Here is an 18,194-nt window from a genome sequence, read left to right on the forward strand (position 1 = left end):
CTAGATAAGGTCAGTACCACTGGCCCATGGTCTGATGTCACTCTAGGGTATACTTGAATTGCAGCCTGATTTAACATCAACCTAGAAACAAAAACATAGTCTAATCGGACCAATGTGCGATGTGGAAAAGAAAAGAAAGTGTACCCAGGTGACCCACCCCTTAAAACCGACCAAGCGTCCAGCAAACCATTGGCTCCAAGGAGTTCCTGTAACGCTTTGAATACTCTCGGCTTCCTGCCTGTGTATCTCACCTTCTCATTATTCAACACGTTGGGTGCTAGGTTTATGTTAAAATCACCACACATAATCAGTGGTGTGGTCCAAGCTGCCAATTCTACATTTAGAAAGCTAATAGTTTCTGCTTCATCTAGATTTGCTCCATATACCACACACACAGTAATTTTAGTGTTGCCCACAACACATTCTGCTATCGCCCAACGTCCCAATCTATCAGATTGTATCCTGCCTTTAGTAACTATATGACTCTTGGCAAGAATTGCCACTCCTCTCGCCGCCCCTGAATATTTAGTACATACTATTAAATTGAACCCCAGTTCTGTTAACAAATGTCTCTTAGACCAAACCACGTGAGTTTCTTGTAAGCATATGATGTCACATTGCAGGGCCCGTATCTCTTGTGCAACTCTACGTCTTTTCTCCATTGAGTTCAGCCCCCTGACATTCAGTGTACCCACCCTTAATCCCCTTCCTGCCATTTCACCACTTCAAATTTTACGTTTTTAATCCAGCTAAATGTCATCAATTGCTCCCTGACATCAACAAAATACAGGTCTCTTCCCAACCGTAGCTCATGTGTTGTTTTCTTTTTCCTCCCCAGCACCCTACTCCCCCCCTTACTCCCTCCCCTCCCAAACCCACCCTCCCTCCCTCGCCACCACCCTTCACGAGGCTTAAGGACCATGTCCTCTGCGATGCAGAAGTACTTTCCCTGCGTACCATGACTCTCCCTCTCCCCCCCAAAATTTATCGTTCCACAGTCCTAAACAACAGCCTTACTTCAGGCTAAATATATACTCCTTTGACTGTCCCCCATTAATACTACTTCAAGAGCCAGCAAATCTGCATTACATCATGCCTGTAGTATTTCACTCATGCACAGATACTCGGAGGGCTCAGGCCTCTATCTATAGCTAAATCAATCATGCCATCATATTTATAGGAGCTCAGGCCCTTGACCCCAAGACACCAATTACCTACTCAAGATAGCTATTTCCAATGCTGACTCCAGAATTGAATTTACCTAAAAAAAATAAAAAAAATTGAATGGGGCAAAAAAAAAAAACCCTGATGTACTATAGCCTGTAGTTTAGGAACTAACCAACATTGCACCTCCTACACCCCTTAACACCCATGATCACCATCTTAAATTATAGCTCAATTCAAACAATTACAACACCCTCTCAAAAATGCAGTGTACCCATTATAGTCCGTTTCTGAGACTTCATTACATGAAAGTTAAGTTTTCGCCTGTTTGTCCAGTTGATTCAGATATACCTGAGCCTCAGATGCAGAAGTGAAATGTCGAGTTTGATTTTTGAAAATAGTCTTCAGTTTGGCCGGATTGAGTAGAAAACATTGAACGCCATTTGCCTGGAACGGTGCAATTAATTTCCGCATTTGCCATCTCTCATTCACCGTTGTTGGGCAAAAGTCTGGACGAACAAAAAACTCACACCCAGCGCCGTTCCACCTTTTCGCTGGACGCGCAAGGTCATACAAAGCCTCTCTCAGCAGAAAATTATTTAAACCTTGAATACGCTTTCTGCCCATTATCATGCCTCCGATTCACAAAGGGGAACCTATGTGCACGAATAATTTCAATTTCCCAATTCCAAGATTTCAATTCCGGAAAGGCCTCACTGAACACATTAATAATGAATCTACGGGGGTCCGACCCCTCTTTACCTTCCGGAATACCCAGGACGCGTAAATTATTGCGCCTAGCGCGATTCTCAAGATCTATAAGTTTCCAGTCTATGTCCGATTTTGATCTTTGCAATGACTCAATGGCCGCTTGATGTTTTCCCAGGCTATCTTCAGTTGAGGAGACTCGCTGTTCCACCTCCGTCACCCTGGTGGTTACCTCGGAGCAAGTTTTCACTAGGCGCCTTACTGTATTTTGTAGCTTTTTCACAGCTCCTTGTGTCCGCAGACTTTCCGCTCTAGTCTCATTCCAATGAGCCATTACACTTTTATATATTAGGCCTAGAGTGACTGCGTCTTCATTTATCTCCTCCTCGTCCAAATTGAGCTGTGCACATGGGATGCCTTGGTTCTGATCTAAATTTCCTACCACTTCTGGCATTTTCCTGACTGTCTCGCAAATTGCAGCATGTTCAAGGCCATTCTGTTCTTCCTCACCAGGCAATATCCCCCAGTCTCCCGGGTTACTCAGACTACCCTCATCATCTCCCTCGTTTTCCTTATCTGACAGAGTGGTCAGATCTGACATCGAATAAAATTTTCCATCGGAGCCTGCAAGTTCCGACCCATTGCCGCTCTCAACTCCCAGATTGATATCTAGACCTGTGATATTATCCACCCCCTCCTGATTATTAGCGGTTTCAGTTACCTCTGTCAAATCAGGCTGGGATATTACAGGTGGATCATTATCAGGTAACGGAGTTTTCTGCGGATCACATTGAGGTCCAACCATCACCTCAGGCTCCAAATTGGATAGATCGACTTTGAACTTATTATTTTTTTTATTAAAAATTGCCGGGACAACTCGCTGTCTCACTACCACCTCTTGTGGGCCTTGGTTTGACAATGTCGCAGCATTTTTTTGGGGCGGTTGGGTGCTAGGTAATGCATCTTGCTGCGCACTAGCTGTTCCCAACAAATATACGCCATTAGTTACAGTCCCCAAGGTTACCTCCCCAATACAGGGTTGCAATGGATTAGCTGGAATGTTCCCTGTTACACTCCCCTCTGTTGGAGTGTTCACAGGAGCTAATATATGTTCCCTGTTAATGCACTCTGAACTTCCTGGCGCACCTTTGTCTGGCTTGACCAATGTTTCAGTAGGATTTTATGGCGCCCCAGTTCGTAATCCGGTTTTTAGTCCTTTGCCCCTTTCTATTGGTCCTTGTGAATTGGAATCTCCTCTTATTCTAACGACTGGTTGTGGTGAGAATCTGTTGGGTCTGGACTTGCTGAAAAGACTGCATGCGACATTACATTGTTCTCCTTCGGGAGTACATCTTACGATGGGTAAGAAAGTGATCTCCCCGATGTATTTGTCTAAAGATTGTCTTCCACTGGAATTGCGTTCTCTTCCTGATACACTTTGGGCTACAGGTCCCAATGATGTTGGTCTTTTGCAGATTCCACCCTATGTTGTTACCCTTAAGTCGAATGCTAGGCTACCTCGTATTCTGCAATATAAAATCTCTAGTGATGGCGAGAGAGCTCTTCTAGCGATTATTTATGATTTGGTTGAGAAGGGTGTAGTTGAAGAAACGAGAGGTAATGTGTGTAACAGTCCTGTTCTGCCTGTCCTTAAGCGTACTGGTGCTTCTCAGCCACCTGTGGATCGGTTTGTGATCGATCTTCGAGAAGTGAATAAGATTGTGGTGCCACCGTTTCCTGTTGTCCCGGATATCACTGCTTTGTTGATTCTGATTCCTGCTTCAGCTGCTTGGTTCTCAGTTATCGATCTGAAGAATGCTTTGTTTAGCATTCCGATCGCTGAGGAAAGTAGAGATATTTTCGGCTTCTCTTTAAGAGGTCGAAGCTTCCGGTTTAAGAGAGGTACTCAAGGTTATTGTGAAAGTCCCTCCATCTATAGTCAGGCGTTGAAAACTCAGCTTGATAGTTTTGTGTTGCCTTCTGGTGCTACTCTCATCCAGTATGTTGATGATCTGCTGGTCGCTGCTGATGATGAAGAGATTTGTAAAGAAGCTACTCTTTCCTTGTTACGACATTTGTCTGACCTTCATCATAAAGTGTCACCTTCAAAGTTACAGTATTGCCGCCAAGAAGTAACCTATTTAGGTCATCTCTTGTCGAAGGAAGGAAGACGATTGACCCCAGAACGAATTCAAGCGATTGCCCAAATGACTGTACCATCCACACAGAGAGAAGTGCGTGCCTTCTTAGGTATCATCTCGTATTGTAGGCAGTGGATCCCGAACTTTTCCTTGCTAGCAAAACCTCTGTTGGCACGGACTCTTAAAGATACTCCGTATCCTCTCCCTTGGTCTGATGATTGTCAGAAAAGTTTTTCTGAATTACGTGATGCATTGTGTTCTGCTCCGGTATTGGGTACTCCTGACTACAGTAAGCCTTTTACATTGTATGTACACGAGAGAGAAGGTTGTGCATTGTCAGTGTTGACACAACAATTTGGAGACAAGCAACGCCCATGTGCGTATTTTTCAGCGACGTTAGATCCAGTAGCTAGAGCGTTGCCGAGTTGCCTGAGAGCTACAGCGGCAGCGGCAGTTTCTATTCGACAGTCTGCTGGTTTGGTATTGGATAATACGTTGATTGTGATGGTCCCACATGCAGTGGATACCTTATTGAATAGGACTAAGACACAGCACCTTACTAGTGCACGTTTGTCAGGCTATGAGTTGACGCTTTTGGCTAGCCATGTGCACATCAAAAGGTGCAATATGTTGAATCCAGCTACGTTGTTACCGATTTCTGTAGAGACAGATGTTCAGGAACAGCATGATTGTGTTCTCCGGACAGAGGAGGAAACAAAGGCTAGAGTTGATTTAAAAGATACTCCTCTTTCGAATGTTGATGGTACCCTATGGGTAGATGGTTCATGTTTTAAGCTTTCGAATGGAGAGTCGACTGCAGCATATGCCGTCACAACTTTACATACAGTTGTTGAAACAGCACGTATAGCACAGAATTCAGCGCAAGCAGCAGAGTTAATAGCATTGATTAGAGCGTGTCTTGTCAGAAGGAAAGCGAGTGAATGTTTATACTGATAGCCAGTATGCGTTTGGTGTGGCCCATAGTTTCGGCCGTTTGTGGAGAGAGAGAGAGAGAGGATTTCTTACTTCTCATGGTACGAAAATTCAGCATGGACAATTGGTGAATGAACTTCTTGAATCATTACTCTAACAAACAGATTGCAATTGTGAAGTGTAGTGCAAATAAGAAGGTTACAGATGATGTGTGTCGAGGTAATGCGTTTGCAGATGAAGTTGCGAAAGAAACAGCGAAAGACATGACGAGTCGAATGTATGTTGCGGGCCCTGCTAATTGGGTTATGGCTGGTGGAATGTGTGAAGACACAATAGAAAGTGTGACGTTGATTCAGGCTGAAGCTACTGAGAAAGAAGTGAGTGTGTGGAGAGAAAGTACGGGTATGTTGGATTCGACAGGTTGTTGGGTTGAGTTGTCGGAGCACCAGCGATGGTTGTTGCCTGATGCGTATGTGCTCCCAGTGGTTACTATGGCTCATGGAATGGCTCACATTAGTTCGAAAGGGATATGCAAGTTGTTGGCTCCAGTATGGCAGAATGCTGGAATTCCTAAATGTGCTGAGAATGCGGTGAAGCATTGTATGATTTGTCTGATGTATAATCCTGGAAAGGGAACTCCAACTCCAGCTGGTCATTTTGCACCCCCCCCAACGTATCCGTTTGAAGTGATACAGCTAGATTATATTCACATGGAGAGATGCAACAATTTGAAGTATGTCCTTGTGGTCGTTTGTGCCTTTTCCAGATGGATAGAGGCTTACCCCCTAAAGGATAATACTGCCTTGTCTACAGCCAAGGTTTTGCTCAAAGAGTACTTCCCTAGGTATGGTTTGCCGAGAATTGTATGGAGCGACAATGGGAGTGAATTTGTGGGTCAGATCATGAAGAAAGTGTGTGCGGGTTTGGGTATTAATCAGAAATTCCATGCTGCGAATCACCCTCCAGTCCGCTGGACTTGTTGAATGCTATAATGGTACTTTGAAGTTGAAATTAGCTAAGATACAAGCGAGCTCTGGTCATCCATGGCCTGATGCCTTGCCATTGGCCCTTTTGTCAACGAGGACGACAGTACATTCTCGTGTGGGACTTAGCCCATATGAAATTGAGTTTGGTCGTCCGGCCAATGTTTGGGGTGTGCCAAGGCCTAAAAAGTACAGCGATATCGAGTACCCTTATGTTGGTGGATTACTTACATGACTTGACTGCTAAATTACGTGTTCTCCACCAACAGGTCTATAACAGTTTACCGACAGCGACTGCGAATCCAGGCCACACAATTCAAACTGGAGAGTACGTCCTTACGAAAAACTTCCAACGAACTAAGAACTTGAAGCCAAGGTGGACTGGACCGCATTTAGTCTTGCTAGTGACTCGGACTGCAGTTAGGGTAGCTGGTAAAAAAAATTGGGTGCATGCCACCCATTGTAAGAAAGTTCCGTTGCCCTTACCGTATGACAAGTGGGTAAGGTGAGGTATAGCTGATTCTGAATGTGAAAGAATTCCTAGATTCGTACCTTTTAGTGACGCACATTTGGAATGGACTCAGTCAAAACGTGCGGACGATGATATTCTGAAAGCTTCTGTGCCTCCACATCTAAGACTTGATACAACAGATCCGGAAACACTTTTTCAAGAGCAAACTGTGCCTGGCAAAGAGCGCTACAACCTAAGACCGAGAAAGGACAAATAAATGGACAAATAAAACTTGAATTTTTGTTGTGAGTTACACCTTTTTCAGACAAGAGACTATTTTTCTTTTTCGAGTCACCATCCGGACTCAGCTGCAGGGTCGCGGTACAGCCTTAAGGGGTGAGCCGCGAATTGACGAAAGGTCTGTGGTTCATGGCCGTTAGTACGATCTTGACGCACACTTAAGTGAAGAAGGTAATAGCCGTGAGCAGCACGTTAGAGGATGGAGTCTTTTGTATCTGAGAAAAGTGTTGAGAGAATTGATTTCAAAATGAAAATGTGTACATTGGTCCGTAACAAATGTTTTTTGATATTGTGTTTCTTGATGCTTTTGAATATTACATTGGCTTGTGTGGGTTGGATTGTCTATATTGCACAACAGACGCTTGTACCTACGTCCCAACCTACTCTTTCTTTTCCTACTGTTCCTTCGTAAGAGTTTCATACTTTGCCTGAACATGAGCAGACACGAAGATCAGAATTTGTTAACAATTCGTTTATACAGTTGTTGCATCAGCATCAGCTAGTAGTAAATACAACGAATTGCTGGGTATGTGGTCTTATGCCGCATACGACAGATAAGGGAATGCCATATTTGGTTTTGCCTTTTTCGCCTAACGGGTCAGTGTGGGCACTCCAAGCAATGTTTATTTATGCGAATGAAGCATCTCCTTTACGTTCCGTCAAAGATAATGCGAGTAATAATGCCTTGATACAGGGAATAGTAGATATGATCAGAGATATTGATGCGTATAATGCTATCCCTAAGGATGAAGTAGGAGCATATACTGGTTGGAACAAGACTGGATATAGCATTAGTCTGACAGAGAAGGAGAGACGAAAAAGGTCTCTGCCTATTTGGATTGTACCCCACCGAGGTCACCTTTGTCTGCAAGGTAATGGTCAGAATCCGAGAGCTCAGCTTGGTAAGAGTGTGTGTGTTCACACCTATGTCTACGCATCCCAGAGTTCTCCACCGTTCGTGCCAGCTAAAGGCACATATTTTGTTTGTCACGATAGAGCCTATACATGGTTGCCACCTGATTTCTCAGGTACATGTTATGTGGCGTTTTTGCTTCCCCCTACATACACTGCTGTTTTCAATTACCATAAGACAAGATATGGTAGAGGTGTCATCGATGCGAAAGATACTGTCGCACAAGAAGCTGGAGACTTCTTCAAGGGTTTCGTGCCCTTTTGGGGTCCTATGGCCAATAGTAGGAATATTCGACAGCTTATGAGAGTGGTTGAGGCCACTATAAATGAAACTGCAGGTGCTCTTAGCAATATTACAGCCGAGCTTCAGGCGGATCGTCTTATGACATTACAAAACCGTATGGTTTTAGATATCATATTAGCAGATAGAGGTGGGGTATGTAAATTGATCGGGTCTAGTTGCTGTGTTTGCATACCAGATAATGCCCCGACAGTGTACCAAGCCATCATGAAGTTACATAAGTCTGCTGAGTCTATACATGTAGACGAAGGGAACTGGTCATTGACTGGATGGATTTGGGGACTGTTGTCTAGATGGGGATGGAAGATTCTGATGTTCCTTGGTATGGCTTTAGCTATCCTTTTCTCGTGTTGTTTATGCATCCAGTGTGGTCCCGCCATTTGTAGTCTTTGTGCTACGATCTGTGCGAGAAGACCTGTCCAGAGAGAAGTGAAGGATAATAAGATGATGATACAGCAACACCTTGATGACCTGATGAGAATAGATATAGACCTGGATTCAAATTGACATGAGTTTAGGTTATTGCCTACGTATTGGCAAAAGGAGGGTCTGAGGTTCTGTGATTCTCGAACCGGACTCCATTTTGTTTGAGTTGTTTGTGACGCCATTTTGTGTTGCCCTCACGTAGGCCTATGGAGGTAACCGAACGAACAAAGTTGCATGGGCTTCGTTGTTCATGTGCATATTAACTAGGCCTTTTCTGACTTGTGAGTGAACTGCAGGATGCTGACCCCGTCACCTGAAACTGACCCTTTTGCGAAGCCAATTTCCCTGGCTGATCATTGTCTGAGATTGCCAATCAATGTTCAGGATATCGTTAACTTTTAGTGTTCTTGTACATATCTTATCTTATTCAGTATCTGAATTGTTTCTTTTCTTATGTCTTTTCATTACATGGATAGCGCTTTCAATTATGGGTTTGTCCGGCTTGTGGAAATCGAATTTGGGACATTCCTAATAATTAACTTGTGGGTTGGTACAATGTAAAGTGGGCTTTTTATGATGTGATAATGTGTGGGAAAATGTATTTCATTTGTCAGTATTTGTCCCAGTGGGTGTGCATTTGTAATGAGCAAAATATGTATAAAAAGAGATGTCTTGCTCTACGAAAATTGAGCAGTTTCCTGAGTTGTACACCGTGTTGTATTGCTGGGATTACTGTTACTAGCTGCAGCTAATAAATTTGATCTTTGACGCCATCCAGAAGTATTCCGTGTCTCTGTATACCAAGACAGGAGAACCCGAAGACTTTGGGCGTGCCCCTGGCGCTGCTGGGTTCTAAAACACGGTTCTTCAAGGCTAATCTTATGTTTAATAGCTTCACTGGAACTGGTATGCCATAAGTACTCGACAGAGTTGCCCCAATCTTGCATTGTTTTTCCATATGGTAAGACCAGCATCACATAGTTTGCTAAGTACCTTGCTTAGGTTGATGTCATGCTCCTGTTCTGTGGTCCTGAATATCAAAATATCGTCCTGAAAACACATGACCATGCTTAATCCTTTTAAGGTGTGTTGCATTATCTTTTGAAAAGCTGCAGCAGAGCAGCTGAAGCCAACCCATATGGCATTCTTAGGAACATATAGGTGCCAAAAGGGGTCATGCGTGAGGTCAAAGACTGATTCCAGGTGTAGCGCGACCTTGTGATATGCAGAAGATAGGTCTAACACGCTAAAATATGTTGCGTTATGTATACAATTAAGCATTTCATTTATCCTAGGCAATGGAAAACAGTCCACTCAGATATTAGCATTTATAACTCTTATCCTTTTCGTTGCTAGGCCTTTTCCCCACTGTGCTAAACTTTATTTGGCTATTTGGGGTAGTTCGCGCTTAGGCCCCTGTAACTTTTTGTCCACATAAGGTATCCATGCCAAATTTGTGTCCAAATTAGTGTCCTTCTCTTCCAACTTCATGGGGATTTTAAAGGAACTTGGGGTTTATGGATTGCCCTGGAGGGGACTCAGAAATTAACCAAAATACAGCTAAATGTTTTTGTTTTTTTAAATATGGAGTATACAGTTTTTTCCCTGCAAATGGTATCAACAAAGGGTTTGTGGTGCTGAAATCATCATCTTCCCAGCTTTTAGGGACAAGCAGGATTTTTTTAGAAAACCAAACATTTTTACACAGTTTTGGAATTCTACAGTGACATAGCATATTTTTCCTACTTTTGTGCTTTCAACCTCCTTCCAGTTAATGTTAGAAATGGGTGTGAAAGCAGTAATGGATCCCAGAAAGCTATACATTTCTGAAAAGTAGACAGAATTCAGAATTCAGCAAGGGGTCATTTGTGTAGATCTTTCAAGTTTTTAATAGTAACTAACAGTTGAATATAAGAATAATTGAAAATTAGTTGAAAAACCAGCCCTTTGTGCCAACGTTTTCACCTGTAACTTCTAAGTGTGGCAGATTTTTTAAGGCAATATACCGTTACATCCGCTGGACCCTTCTGGTTGTGGGGATATATAGGACTTGTAAGTTCATCAAGAACCCGAGGAACTCAGAGCCAATAACTGAGCTGCGTCTTGCAATGGTTTTTCATTGTGTACCGAGTATATAACAATTCATTCGGTAAAATGTAAAGAGTGAAAAATAGGTACCAAGAAAACCTATACATTTTCGAAATAGGAACAATGTATAGAGTTAAGAAGCATTACCTATTTGCACATCTCTGAAATTGTGGGTATCCATAATAGCATGTGAATTATAGGACATTTTTCAAAGTGACTGCTTTTTCACACATTGTCTTACATTTGAAAGGCAGAAATGAAATAGGTAATAACAGTTGCTCTACAATTCCGAGTTCCTCAAAGTCTCCCGATAAAAATGGTACCTCACTTGTGTGGGTAGGCCTAGTACCCGCGAAAGGAAGCGGCCCAAAACATAATGTGGACACACCACATTTTTACAATAAAAACTGACCCTTTTTTTGCACAGTGCCTACCTTCAGATTTTTAACCCTAGCTCAGTCGGTACCTGAGGAAACCTAGCAAACCTATACATTTCTGAAAACTAGACACCCAAGGGAATCCAGGAGGGGGTGACGTGCGTGGCTCTCACAAGGTTCTGTTACCCAGAATCCCTTGCAAACCTCAAACTTTGTAAAAATAAATACATTTTCCTCACGTTTCTGTGACGGAAAGTTCTGAAATTTGAATGGGTCCTTAAAATTCCACCCATCCTGAATTCCCGAAAGTCTTCAGATAAACATGGTACCTCACTTGTGTAGGTAGATCTAGTGCCTGCGACAGGAAACGGCCCAAAACGCAACGTGGACACACCACATTTTCACAGTGAAAACTGCCCCTTTTTTTGCAAAGTGCCTAGCAGTAGATTTTGAACCCTAGCTCTGCCGGCACCCAGTAAAACCTAGCAAACCTATTCATTTTTTAAAACAAGACACTCAGGGTAATCCAGGTTGGGGTGACTTGTGTGGCTCTCACCAGGTTCTGCTACCCAGAACCCCTTGCAAACCTTAAACTTTGAAACTTTGTTAAAAAAGAACAAAACACATTTTCATCAACATTTCTGCGATGGAAAGTTCTGGAATCTGCATGGATCCACAAAATTCCACACACTCCGCATTCCCCTAAGTCCTCTGATAAAAATGGTACCTCACTCGTATGGGTAGGCCAAGTGCCCGCGGCAGAAAAGGGCCGAAAACGTATTGTGGAGACATCAAACTTACCTATCACAAAACCCCACAAGGCGGGTGGGGGTCACCTGGGTTTTTGGCCCAGGCTCGGTGGCCATCTAGGGAAACTACCAAAGCACACATTTCTGACAACTAGACATCCGGGTAGTCCAGCAAGTACGGCTTGCGTTGACCCCACAATATTTTCCTACCCAAAATCCCCTGCAAACCTCGAATTTAGCTGAAAAAATCAAATTTTTCTCAAATTTCTGTGTGGGAAAGTTGTGGGATCACTGGGCTGACACAATTTCCATACCACCCAGCATTCCCCCTGGTCTCCCAGTAAAGATGGTACCTCATTCGCGTGGGTGGGTGGGCCACCCACGACAGGCAAGGGTCCAAAATGTATTGAGGAGACATCAAAATTACCTATCACAAAACGACCTAGTTTTTGGCCCCAGGTTCAGCCGCCATCTAGGCATACCTACCAAACCCACACATTTCTGAAAGATAGATACCAGGGAGTCCAGGGATCCCCAACATTTTCCTACCCAGAAACCTCTGCAAACCTCAAATTTAGCTGCAAGTGATTCTGGGTAGGGAAATGTTGGGGGATCCATGCAAGCCATACCTCCCTGGACTCCCCCGGGTGTCTAGCTTTCAGAAATGTGTGGGTTTGGTAGGTTTCCCTAGATGGCCGCCGAGCCCGCGTGCAAAAACCCAGGTGCCCACCCTTGCAAAACAAGGTTGTTTTCTGATAGGTAATTTTGATGTCTACTCAATACGTTTTGGACCCATGCCTGTTGTGGGTACTTGGTACACCTAAACGAGGTACCATTTTTATCAGGAGACCTGGGGGAACGCTGGGCGGTAGGAAATTTGTGTCAGTCCGGTGTTCTCACAACTTTCCCGCACAGAAATTTGAGAAAAATTTGATTTTTACAGCTAAATTTGAGGTTTGCAGGGAACTCTGGGTAGGAAAACGTTGGTGGGTCCATGCAAGCCATACCTCACTGAACTCCCCCAGATGTTTAGTTTTCAGAAATGTGGGGGTTTGGTAGGTTTGCCTAGATGGCTGCCGGAGCCAAAAACCCAGGTGACCTCCCTTTCAAAACCAGGTCCTTTTGAAATAGGTAATTTTGATGTCTTCTCAATACGTTTTGAGCCCTTGCCTATGGCGGGTACTTGGCCCACCCACATGAGTGAGGTACCATTTTAATGGGAGACCTGGAGGAATGATGGGTAACAGGACATTTGTGTCAGCCCGGTGATGCTACAACTTTCTGACACAGAAATTTGAGAAAAAGTTTATTTTTTTCCAGCTAAATTTGAGGTTTGCAGGAGATTCTGGGTAGGAAATTGTTGGTGGGTCCCCACAACCCATAGCACCCTGGACTCTCCCAGGTGTCTAGTTTTTCAGAAATGTGTGGGTTTGGTAGATTTCCCTAGATGGCCGCCTAGCCTGGGGCCAAAAACCCAGGTGACCCCCTAGCAAAAACAGGTCATTTTGTGATAGGTAGTTTTGATGTCTCCTCAATATGTTTAGGGGCCTTGCCTGTCGCGGGTACTTGGCCGACCCACACGAGTGAGATACCATTTTTATCAGGAGACCTGGGGGAATGCTGGGTGGTAGGAAATTTGTCTCAGCCCAGAGATCCCACAACCTTCCCACAAAGAAATGTGAGAAAAATGTGACTTTTCAAACTAAATTTGAGATTTGCAGGGGATTCTGGGTAGGAAAATGTTGGGGGTCCATGCAACCCATACCTCCCTGGACTCCCCAGGGCGTCAAGTTTTCAGAAATGTGTTGGTTTGGTAGGTTTCCTTAGATGGCAGCTGATCCCAGGACCACAAACGCAGGTGACCCCCTGGAAAAAGCAGGTCGTTTTGTGATAGATAGATGGGCACCTGTGTTTTTGGTCCCGGGTTTGCAGACATCTAGGGCTAATTAAACAACCCAGACATTTCTGAAAACTAGACACCCGTGGGGGTCCAGGGAGGTGTGGCTTGCATTGATCCCCCAACATTTTCCTTCTAAAATTTTGCTGGTAACCTCAAATTTAGCTAAAAAGTCACATTTTCCTCTAACATCTGTGTGGGAAAGTTGTGGGATCACAGCACAGCACAAATTTCCTACCACTCAGCGTTCCCCTCAGTCTCCTGATAAAAAATATACCTTACTTGTGTGCATGGGTCAATTGCCTATGACATGGAAGGGCCAAAAATATGTAGAAATTGAGGGGAGCCCAAAGCCGGTCTAAAAGGGCAGTTTGGCTATATGTTTTTTAAGCTGACGTTTCTTTGGGCATACACACAAGTGAGGTATAATTTTTCTCCCGAGACCAAGGGGAATGCTGGGTTGTAGGAACTTTGTGCCTGCAAGGTAATCCTACAACTTACCCACACAAAAATGTGAGAAAAATGTGACTTTGTAAGTAAATTTGAGGTTTGCGGGGGATTCTGGGTAAGAAAACGCTGGGGGATCCATGCAAGCCAGACCGCCAGCCAAGAGTCAGCACACGCACACAACCATCAACACACACTACTAGCCAAGCGCCATCCATACACACCGCCAGCCAAGCGCCATCCATGCACATCGCCAGCCAAGCGCCATTCATGCACACAGCCAGCCAAATGCTATCAATGCACACAGCCAGCAAAGCAATGTCCACGCACACTGCCAGCCAAGCATCACCCACACACTCCGCCATTTAAGCGCAATCCCCGCACACAGCCAACTGAACAGGGACGGACTAGGAACAGCAAACAGCCCTAGCCGATTGCTGCTCGACTGGAGCTGGGGGCGTGCTAGTAAAAGGCATCAATCCCACGTTTGTTACTGGGGCCCGATATTGCAGCACAGCTGCAAAACCAGCTCCCAGTGACACAACCACCCCCTATGGCCTGTAAACCGGCCACCACCCCTCCATCCCACCAGGGAAATGCCTGTTGCCCACTACGGCTAGTCGAGTCATGCAGCCAAGCACCATCCATGCACACAGCCAGCAAAGCACCAGGGCGCCGTCAGCCAAGGCCACTCGACGCACACCACCAGGCAAGCGCCAATCCACATACACCATCATCAAGAACGAGTCCACCCACACCGCCAGCAAAATGCCAGCCATAGGTCAGTACACGCAGACCGTCAGCCAGACTCCAGTTTACACACACACAAACTCGCCCTGGTTTCTGCCCCCACTTGGGTGTAGATGAGAATAAAAATATCACGTAAACAATCAAAATAGGTGCCTAAAAAAAAGGGCGCAACCCTTGCCTATTGGGCTCCTGACTGGCATGCCCATAAACATATACCTGGTGCCTAGTGAGCTTTCTATCCCCTCCCTCCCGGGGTAGGGTGGCAGATAAGGGGCTATTGCCCCAAACTGCCTTCAAGGGGGCAGAAAGCCTTTTTTGGCGGTGTGGGCATTAGCATGCCCATGCTCTGCAGCCCCCACCCCTATGTATAAGTAAAAGAACAAAATCCCTGGTTTCTAGTGGGCTTGCTGCCCCCGGAGGCAGATTAGGGACTATTGCCCCATCTGCCTCCCGTGGGAGGCAGAAAGGCTGTGGCAATTTTATGGGGGGTTGGATGCATTGGTATTCCCATTTTGGGCAGCCCCTAACTCTACGACTAAAAAAAACCCAATCCCTGGGGCCTACAGGGCAGATCAGGGGCTATTTTCCCATCTGCCTCCTGAGGGGGGAGGGGCAGAAAGACTGTGGGATTTTGGGAGGGGGGGCATTGGCATGCTCATTTTGGACAGCCCCCACCCCAAGATACATTTAAACAAATCCCTGGTGCCTGGAGTGCTTTCTGCTATTGCCCCCATCTGGCTTCCAGGGGAGGCAGATAGGCTGTGTTTTTTTGGGGGAGGGGGGTGGAGGCATTGGCATGCCCATCTTGGCAAGCCCCCACCCCTAATTTCATTTGGAAAAAAATCCCTGGTATCTACTGGGCTTTCTGCCTCCCACCCCGGGGGGCAGATTGGGGCCTACTTCCCCCATCTGCCCCCCCCAAGGGAGGGGGGGGGGCAGAAAGACTGGTTAATGTATTTTGCAATGGGGGAGCAAAGGCCCTTGCACAAGAGATTCTCCCCTTTCCAACGATACCTCTCCTGACTTTCTACATGCTCAGGGTGCTGAGATAGCCCCCTAAGCACATAGAAAGTGAAACTGAGATGACGTCAGCGCGATATGCACGCTGATCGTCATTTCGGGGAAACCATCTACACAGCCTCAGGAGCTGGCGAAGCGCTTCCCCGGCTGTTGGGGGGGAGAGGGGGGAAGAAATCCCTCTGGTGCCCGCACCAGAGGGATTTCAATTGCCATGCTACCATATAAGACAGCTCCATGAGGGGAATTTTGCACGCATCAGATACGGCAAGAACGGCGAACTCTCTGCTCCCTTATCTGTGGAGAGAGGGGTTCGCCAGGGCTGTGTACTGGCTCCCAAACTCTTTTCTCTATACATTAATGGGCTCATAGACTTTTTGACACAAGGAAAGAACAATGACACCCCTAGATTAGCTAAGCGTAGGATCCCGGCCCTGATGTTTACAGATGACACGCTTCTTCTCTCAAAATCCCCAATGGGAATACAGAGAACGTTGGACAACTTTAGCGACTTCTGCAAACATCGGGGCCTGGAAATAAACCTACAAAAAACAAAGTACATGGCCTTTAATGTAGGTAAAACCACACGCCCAAATCCTTGCCTAGGTTCCAGACATCTTGAAAGAGTAAAAATATTTGATTATTTGGGCCTGACGTTGACAGACCAAATGGATTGGGGAGCCCAAATCAACAAAGCGGGGCTAAAACTCACCCAAAAAATGGGGGGCATCCTCAAATTTTGCATTAAAAAACTCCTTAGTCCACCATTAGAAATGTATAAGTCACAGGCAAGACCTGCTGCCCTCTATGGAGTAGACCTTTGGGGACACATGCCAATGACCCCACTCACCAGAGTAGAAAACTCCTTCATAACACAGCTTCTAGCCCTCCCAATTAGCACCCCCCTAGCACTACTTAGTATGGACCTAGGGGTTAGGCCCTTGACGGATGAGGTGGCCCTTAGGCCTATCCTCTACTGGCGCCGCCTCTGGAGTACCCCTGAGCTAACAGCATATAGAGAAGAATTAACCGAAGTTATGGGTATGCGAGGCTCTGGGAGGATACCTTGGCTGTCAAATATTAAAAATATCTGTGAGGGACTGGGAATGGGTGGTCTTTGGATTAACGCAGAACTCACGTGGGAGGGGTCCTCAAACAGGAAATGCCCGGCCTTTAGTTTCACTGAAGAAACCGAAATACACATACTATTTGTCTGTAGAGGCTACGCAAAGGCCAGAAGGTACTGGCTAACACAGCTATGTAGAAAGATGGGGACCAGACGCTGTAGTGAAGCTTATAGGATTTTGAAATCAAATATTCAAATTCCTATTGTTTACTCAATATATCGTTTTCTTTTTAACATGTGGTGTACGCGCAGGACCTTCCTCAAAGCCCTGCAGCAGTAAAGGGATATGGTAGGCTGATGTAACTTTATACTACTGCTTCATTGTGACGTGTACGGGGATGTGGCTGGCCCTCACTTAGCTCCTTTTCTTAGCAAATTGATTTTTAGATTAGTACTGTAACCAAAGGGTTTTTAACTATTTATTCAGCTACTCTGTGACTTCTGAATGTATTGTGATATATGTTTTTAACATGATGCTTTTAGGGCAATCGTTTGCCGAAATAACGTTTTTATGATGATGATGAATTGCCATGTGCGAGTGCGGCCGGGGGTCGTCCTTCGCACATGCCCACCGTAACTCAGGACGGCCCCCGGACATCCTGGACACCGAAGAGGTTAAATAGGTGCATAAATGGATGTCCTTATCCCCACTCTTAGTTGCTAGAACTATGGGGGCCAACCATTCTGCATACTTAACAATTTCTATCACACCTTGATTCATCAATTTGTCCAATTCCTCCTTCAGTGGATCTCTCATGAGTAATGGAAGAAAACAAGTTACTTACCTGTAACTTTGGTTTCCCAGTATTGGTAACTTTCATAGATTCCCATGCTTTTGTATCATTCCCCGTCGTCGGAATGGGAGTCTCGGTAACAAAAATAACATAGCAGGAGGTACAAAAGAGAAAGAAAAAGGCCTAGGCCTCATTCCTTTTTGTAGCATATCCGCCTCTTTTTGTAAAAGAGACCAAACTAAGCATCAGCCAATCAGAAGAGCCTCACCCCATAGAACCCTCCTGAAGGAACCTCAGAGCCTCAAAATTTCGTAGCCGTTGTGTAACAGTAACCACAGCTGCTGAGGGTGGGCGCATGGAATCTATGAAAGGTACCAATACTGGGGAACCAAAGTTACAGGTAAGTAACTTTTTTTCGTGCCCCAGTATTGGAACTTTCATAGACTCCCATGCTTTTGTATCAGAGTAGCTAGCAGTAAGCAATAAAGCACATTTTGTGGCATAAATATATAAATATCTCCGTGTGCATACTTTCATAAGTATATACACATTGGAAAAGCCATTTGTACTAGCATGAGATACAGTTCGCAGCTCTGCAAATGTCTCTGATGTGTACTCCCGCGAAGAGAGGCGTGTAGATGAAGCAACGGATCTTGTGGAGTGTGCGCTGATCCTTCTATCCAGCGATTT

At 45.1% G+C, this 18,194-nt stretch overlaps 1 protein-coding gene across 8 annotated transcripts in view; it reads right to left on the reverse strand.

The window, feature by feature from the left end:
- Positions 1-18,194, reverse strand: part of AMN1 (antagonist of mitotic exit network 1 homolog) — an 851,867-nt gene that overhangs the window by 120,057 nt on the left and 713,616 nt on the right. The gene's annotated exons all lie outside the window — the stretch shown is intronic.

This window comes from Lissotriton helveticus, chromosome 1_1 (assembly GCF_964261635.1).
Source record: "Lissotriton helveticus chromosome 1_1, aLisHel1.1, whole genome shotgun sequence".
Taxonomy (NCBI): Eukaryota; Metazoa; Chordata; class Amphibia; order Caudata; family Salamandridae; genus Lissotriton; species Lissotriton helveticus.